Here is a 7,688-nt window from a genome sequence, read left to right on the forward strand (position 1 = left end):
ATTTTTAACAAAATCTGCCTTATTTTGGAGAGAATTTGTCAAGGAAATTTGTAGATTTAGCTGAGTGAGTGGCACGGGCCATCATGCAGTCATTTCTTAGTTGAGAATCTGTAGGTGAATAAGCTGAGGTTTCTTGAACCTGCAGCAACTTGTACATCTTGACTGAGCAGAAAGTCCTGTGTGTTCTTTGGCTCTTGGTGGTATATCCCCAGACTTATCATTTCGCTCTGAAAATGTATTCAGAGAAGCCGTGTGTTCAGTGGTGATAACTAATAGATGGTTCTGGACTGTATCCCAGATTTGTTACAGACACGAGATCCACATTCTTGGGGTGGCTTAGTTTTTGCTTTGGAGAAGTATTTTTATAGGACAGCAGATGACTAATAGCAGAGGGCCAGTGTGTAGAAGGTGTGACTTGATTCACTGCCAGTTAGGCCCCTCTACTGCCTTTGGAAAGCATTTTGTACATTTTTTCCTTTTCCACTGACAGATGTGGGAAATCTTGCAGTTGTATTGGATTGAATGAGCAGCGATACCTCAAGAAATCAATGGTTGAACTGGAAGTTTTAATTTCTGATGCTTGGTGCACAGAGCATTGATTCTTATTTTAGGATGTAAGTGCATATTTTTGTTTAGAGAATTTGAGTTTAGAGAAGGGTTGGCTCCTTTCAAGCTCTGATAAAACTCTACAGGGTTTGGACAGGTAGGTGGTTTTAAAGGTGGTGATGGAATCCAAATGTTAATAATAATTTTTCTGTTGCTGAAATCTGTTATTTCTACCTTAAGCACAGTGGGTATAGCCAAGGGTTCCCTTTGTATCCTGTTAAGCTGCTCTGCCTCTTAATACATTAAATGTATGCAGGCTGTCATTATGGACAGCTCCTAATTGACATGAAGGAGGCTAATGAAGAAAAACTCAGAGTCTTTGGAAACTTGTTTTAAAAATCTCAGTGTGATTCTGGAAGTTCCTGGCCCAATCTTGAAATTTAAGGTACTTAAAAATGTCCTTGTCCCCGCTATTACTGAACAGATTGATAAAAAGGTTTCTAGTTAAGATTTAGGTCTTCCCCCAGTATTTATCTGGTCTAATTCATTGAAGACTTCACATGTCAGATTGGCAAATGTGATGTATTCCTGCTCTTCCTTATTTTAACTAGTGCTTCTCAAGAATTTGGCAGTCCTGATACTACAAATTCTTGCTTGAGGAATGGAAATTGAGACAGTACTGAGATATTTAAGGAAAGGGCAAAAGAAAACCCTAAAGATACACAACTGAGGTGAAAGCTGGCTTTGGCTTTGAAGCCTTCTCCAAGGTATCAGTACTAATGCCCTGGAAGGAGGTTCCTAGTTCTGATTTTTTTGTGGATGGTGGACATAAAGTAGCTGTTAGATAAAAGTATTTATCAGTACTAGCACTAAGGAAGCCTGATTTTATATATAATTGTGCCTCAACTTAGACTGCAAGCTCTGATTGTAGCTGTGGTACAATACAGTGTTATTACAGAATGATTTGGTTTGGAAGGGACTTTTAAAGGCTATCCTGTCCAACGCCCCTGCAGTGAGCAGGGACATTTTCAACTAGACCACTGTTCAGAGCCCTGTCCAACCTGACCTCAAACATTTCCAGGGATGGGGCTTCTACCACCTCTCTGGGAAACCTGTGTTAGCATTTTGATAGCTTCATTGTAGAAAAATTAATCCTTATCTCTAGTCTAATTCTACCTTTTAGTTTAAAACATTACCCCTTGTCCTATACCCTACTAAAAAGTCTGTCCCCATCTTTGATGTATGCCTCCTACAAATACTGAAGGGCCACCACAAAGTCTCCCTGAGCCCACTTCTCAAGCTTGTTCAGGTATCCTGTCCTCTAGGTGTGTCAGCAGCACCACTCAGCTTGGTGTCATCTGCAAATATGCTGAGGGGGCACTGGATCCCAGTATGTCATGGATGAAGTCAATACTGGTCCCAGTGCTAATACTGATCCCAGGGGGATCCCTGAGGGACACCACTGGAGTGTGATGTAGGCCAGTATGTGCTGCAGAACAGAGCTTGACTCAGCCCTGTGTGAGGATATGCAGTTGGACTGAGATCTACTGAAAGTCATGGGGATGTTTAATATTTATTTTTGTGATAAGCTGGCTGCTCAAGCCTAGCAGTGAAAGTGAATGCTTTGATTTTGTCACAGACGTGGTTTTGGGTGCTGCTGTGCCACAAAGAATGTGGCCATGCAATTACCAAGCCTGATTTGTTCTCATTAAAAAAGGTTTTTTTGTTTCTCTGAAATTAACATAATAAAACCAGCAGAACTGTGACCTCAAGAGTCAATATGCAGATTCCAATGATTGTTCATTGTCTCCATATTTTTATTAAATTTTTCTAAGGCTTTTTTGTGCTGCATAAAATCCATAGAAATGAAATACAAGCACAGTCAGTAAATAGTAATGAAAAGGTAAATGCATTTTGCAAAGAAGCCAGTACATATCAGACATCATCTGGAATAATGCTGATTTTTCTTTTTTTTTTTTTTTGCACAGATCATGAAGCTATTACAGTCTTTTAAAATTAATATCTGGCTTTTAGGCTCTGTAATTGTTTTGTGACCTTACACTTTGGCTAATGAGAAAAATTGCGTTGTTTTAAAATACAAGACAGATGCAAGATATGACAGTTGTATGGATAAAACTGATATTTCTGTTAAATATCATGGAATGGGAACGTGCTTGGCTCAGTTTTCCTAATTGTGACCACCTTTGGGGCAGGAAGGTATGAATTTGTATCTGAGCTTCCGCACAGCTGCCCTGCAGCTTGGTGAGGAGGCATGGTGAGGGAAATGTCCCTGCCAGCTTCCCACCTCTCTTAGACCAGGCATGGTACAAGGCTGGAAGCTCAGTTAGATGTGGCCAGGTGGCAGTTTGTGCTTCTCTGTGGTGGGAAGGGCCTGTCACTGAAATCCAGAGTTTCCAGTATTCCAGGAGCAGTGACTCTGTTGTGTCCTTGTGCTATGGTAGTGTGCAGTTCACAGGCTGGACTGCATCCAGTTTTCTCTTGCACACCAGATGATGTTCTGTGCACATGGCATGTCTTGGAGACATAATTTGTAGGGGTTTTAATTTTAAAGAGAGTCTGAGAGCTGAATAGCCTTCAATTTCTGTAAATTGCTCTGTCACGTGATGTCTTGACACCACTCAACTAGTGTAACTTGATTGATTTGACTGTGACTGGAGTCATGTCAATTCTTAAGGAATCACAGAATGGTCTGTGTTGGAAGGGACTTGAAGACAACCCCCCTTGCCATGGGTGGGGACACCTCTTGCCAGTTTTTTTTGAGTTCTTCTAAGCCTTTTGATGTTTACATTCTTGTAACAAACTTTCTCACAGACTTTATGTAAATAATTAATTGTTTTACATTCTTTTATGGAGAAAGAAAAATTTAATAGACTGTTGGTTTGTCCAATGTCATTGGAGAGGTGGCACTGTCACCCTCTAATCCAGTGTCACTTTTAAAAACTGTAAATGTTAGAATCAGAAATCAAACACTCTTTTTTGACTTGGAAAATCCAGTGTCCGCATCTTTCTGTTTCGTGTCCTAGAGTAACAGACACCTTCCACTAGACACTGGAACACTGTTCCTGGAACACTTCCAGGAATGAGGCATCCATCCAGGATGAGGAATGGATCTCAAGAGTGATGTTTTTAGCTATACCTTAAATACATGTCCTGTCTCAGTATTTTGAACTTTTGATTCCAAAGCTGTCTCATGTAAAAGCAACTTTGCACAGAAGTCCAAAGGAAATTTGCTTTGGAACCTCGAGGCCATCACATTATCCAGACACATCACAGGAAAGAAATTTCCTTGCAAAGCAGCACCATCTATCAGCTGATGACTGCATGACAGTTTATTGGCTTTTGTGGTTTTTTGTTTGTTTGTTTGGGGGAGGGGGGTGTGGTTTGTTTGTTTTTGGATGGTTTTGTTGTTGTTGGTTTGGGGAATGAAGAGAGCTTTGGGAGACCTGGCACTCAGCTGGGATGGGAGCATGGACCTTGTGGCTTTTACAGTTAAGTGTTTCTTTATGCTCTTAGAGTTTTCAAGTAAAGAGCATTCCCTGCAGGGCACTGCCACCCTCAGTGTGGGGCCCTGTCTCAGTGTCAGGCTAGGCAGGCCAAAACTTTCTGCCTCTGAAGTGACTTGGCATAAAACAGAGCTTTATTGGGCAGCAGCAGGTTTTTGTGTGTGCTTTGCTTATCAGGACTTTCCACTTTTCTGTATTTTGTGTCACGCGTTTGTTGTAACCTAATTTTTATTTTGTTTTTTAACGTTATCTGGGTGTGCAATTCCATGCCTGGTGTTTAGGAAAGGCACAAGTTTTGTTGCTGAAGGGTGATGTTTGTATTTACTTTCAGCTTTGATTGTCTTGTATTACTTGTTTGTGAGCTCTGTCTTCCTACCTCCATTCCCACACAGTAGCAAGTCACTGTCTCCTGCAATTAGTTACAAAGAAGAACGATGAGATTGGCCCTGTGTTCTCCTCACTTCATCTTGGGATAATGGATTAGTCCAGATGCTTGCTAGAATTGCATAAAGTGAGTGTGATGGAGTGTAAGACCAGGTGGGGACAGCTCTAGCACAAAACAACCCTGGCATGGCATACTCTAATTTCCTTCCTCATGCTTCGTCTTGTGCAGCGGTTCCACTTAATTATTGCGCTGTGGAAGTCAGCTACCCAGGTGTCGCTGTTGGGGCGGTCACGACACAACGAAGAGACCAGAAGCAGTCTCATTTGGCAAGTGTTTAATACGAAATATGTCCGACTTTTTATACACTCTGTGATAGTTTATACTTCTTCTACCTTACCTATTGGCCACAATAAATCAACATAACACCATTGGTGAAAAGTTACAGTGACTTAACTAACTTTCTAAAAATACATCATCCAGCTGCGAAGTTTTCTTCTTATCTTTCTTCTGTTCCTCACTTTTTTCGGTCTCCTTGGTTACAGCCTTGGAGAGAGCTCCTTATCAGCTACTTCTTTGCTTCTTCAGCTAACAGGCCTGCTGTTAGCTCCTTCCACACCCAGGCAGGGATTAATCCTTTCCAACAATCACAATCAAACTTCCACTTGTGTTCTCAACTCCTAATGCTGGGTTCGTGCTCAGGGAAAGGGATGGGAATTCAGAAGCATGAGCTCTTGAGAGCAGCAGCAATTTCCTCCTTGTCTCATTCGATAATAATGGTGGCACTCCTTTTTGGGGAGGGAGAGGAACAATGTTGTTTAGGAGGTTGTCAATTCCCAAGTTAGCCATATGAAGAAACCAGTGATCAGCTGGAGTCCCAAACACACCTGTTTAGCTGGGCTGGCCTATGGTGAAAGCTAAACATGTCTGAGGTTTTAGGGAGGAGTTGGGGAGGTAGGGAGAGTATTTAGGCTTTTAGGGTTGTGAAGTGCCTGGTAGGTATTAATTAAATGCTGTTTGGAATGCCTAAAAAGCTTGTATCTTTAATCTTCAGGTTCCAAAATATCTTTGGAAATTGTCCCTGATATCTTGAGAAAGGTGATGCCCAAATATAAATCTTCAGTCCTAAGTAGTTCAGAAGTAACATGGGCCTGGTCCAGCTCTGTGTAACTAGAGGTATCGCAGGATTTCAGAATACACAACTGGGAAGGGGTGAAGTTATGGCATTAGAAATAACTTGCTGTTCAGAAAATATAGTGCTGAAGCCAAAACTGCATCTTTAGTTTGTACTCACCTCAGTATCTTTTGGAGCTGTGCAGGGTGGCCTTATGAGCGTCTCTTCATGCACCAAAGGGGAAAAAATCTTTGCTCATATTCAAGCTTGATATATGTTGTTTTTGGACTTTTGAATGCCTACTGGTCAGGATTCGGCTGTGGTCCCACTTCTGTCAGTACAGGGTTTTTTACTGTGTTTCCAAGGAGCTCAGAATAAGCCTCGAGGACAGCAGGAATGTTTGTGTGGCATCCCCATTCCTCCCTTGAAATCACTTTCATTTAGCTCCTCAAGAAAACTCCTGGGCAGTTGATCAGCAAGGCTATCTCAGGACTTCCATTTCCTGTAGGCATGCTGATTTCTGATCCTGAAGTTATTTGAGTGGGATATTTGCTGCTGTATTTGCAGATATTTCTGAAGCACATTGAGAGGCTGCAGTGGTTTGCCAAAAGGGCAAGACTGAGAGTTAACTTCTACCCAGGGTGGCTTCGCTGTCATGTTACTAATAGTGTAGGAGATTAAGATTAGGTGCATGTGTCTGCTCTCTTGGAAATACCAGCCTTAGCTGATCACTGCTGTAAATGCTATGTTCAATATCCAAAACTGAGGCACTTTGTGACTTCCGTTAAATCGCTGTTATCATTCAGACCTTGTTTCTCTAATGGGCTGTCCATGAGGTGTGGATGTTACAGTCCTCACTGATGGCTGCACCAGGAACTGGTAACTACAGGGATGTTGCTATTCGTCTCCTGGTGGAAACACACACCAGCTTCTTACACAGAGTTTGCATTTGGTCTGGCTAAGTGACAGTAAACTTGTATTATAGAAATCCAGTTCCAGAAACCAGCCAAGTCCAGGCTTATTTTCAAAAGATAAAAATTATTTACTTGAGCCAGTGCTGTCCAGCTTTACAAGATTGAAGTGACTTAACAGTTCAGGACCTTCTGGATTAATCTTTGCTTGAAGTAGCTTTATTTGCCCTGCCATATCACCAACTGAAATGAAATTGTCAAAAGATAGAATCTGTAAATGGGGCCACTAATGAGGCTTGCATGGTGTTGCATTTTAGCCCCCGCTTTATAGGGTTTTCTTCCTCACAGCTAAGTATATTGCTTCTGCCAATATTTCCAGCTTGTTGCTGTCCTTGGGATTTTTCCATCAGTAAGGCAGACTTCCTCTTCTTGTCTGCCATTTTGTTCTGACTGTGGAGCATCTTTTCCTGTAGGCTTAAAGAAGAAATAGATCATTAACAGATAAAGGTTGTGGTCCTTTAGGAAGATGGACTCTGTAGGGAGCAAAACTCTGAGCCAATTGCTGTTTGAATTGGTTGTGGCCCAGAGAAAAAGTGGAAGAAATACATCCCAGGATGCAACGGGAGAAGTGCTGTCTTGAGCATGCCCTTGATAACCCTGAAGGTTTTTTTCATGGCCATGTGATGGAAATTCCAGCAGACCTCTTTACAGCTTACAGAATTCCCTTATTGTAGTGTTTCTCACAGCCCTCCAATAGTGTGCATGCTCCTGAAGTAAAAGTGGATATTTCACACTATTCTCTTAGCAGAAATGTACAATAAACTCTTAAGGATACTGTTTCAAGGAGGCTTTTATGCTATTGAACATCTTGTTACTTTGAACAAGGGTTTGCTCATGGTTTTCAAAACTGTTTGAAGAGGGTGCTTTTTGTTGCATGTAGCTGCTTATGAAGTAATGAACAATTTTGTTTCCCCACTTTTTTGCTTTAAAGGTTTCATTTCTAATGCTTTCTCTTCCTGAAGTTGTACAGTATTTAAGTAGGAAGATTATTTTTTAAATGGCAAAAATGCTAATGTTTGGATTTAGCTTAGAAATCAATGTTAACTAATATGCAGAGAGAGTGAGGGTCAACAGTGTTTGGAGCACTTGAACTCCCAGGTTTGTCTTCTCGCATCTCTTGGGAGCAGTGTGTCAAGATTTAAAAATAGGAA

This window comes from Pyrgilauda ruficollis, unplaced genomic scaffold, assembly GCF_017590135.1.
Source record: "Pyrgilauda ruficollis isolate IOZ18807 unplaced genomic scaffold, ASM1759013v1 scaffold114, whole genome shotgun sequence".
NCBI lineage: Eukaryota > Metazoa > Chordata > Aves > Passeriformes > Passeridae > Pyrgilauda > Pyrgilauda ruficollis.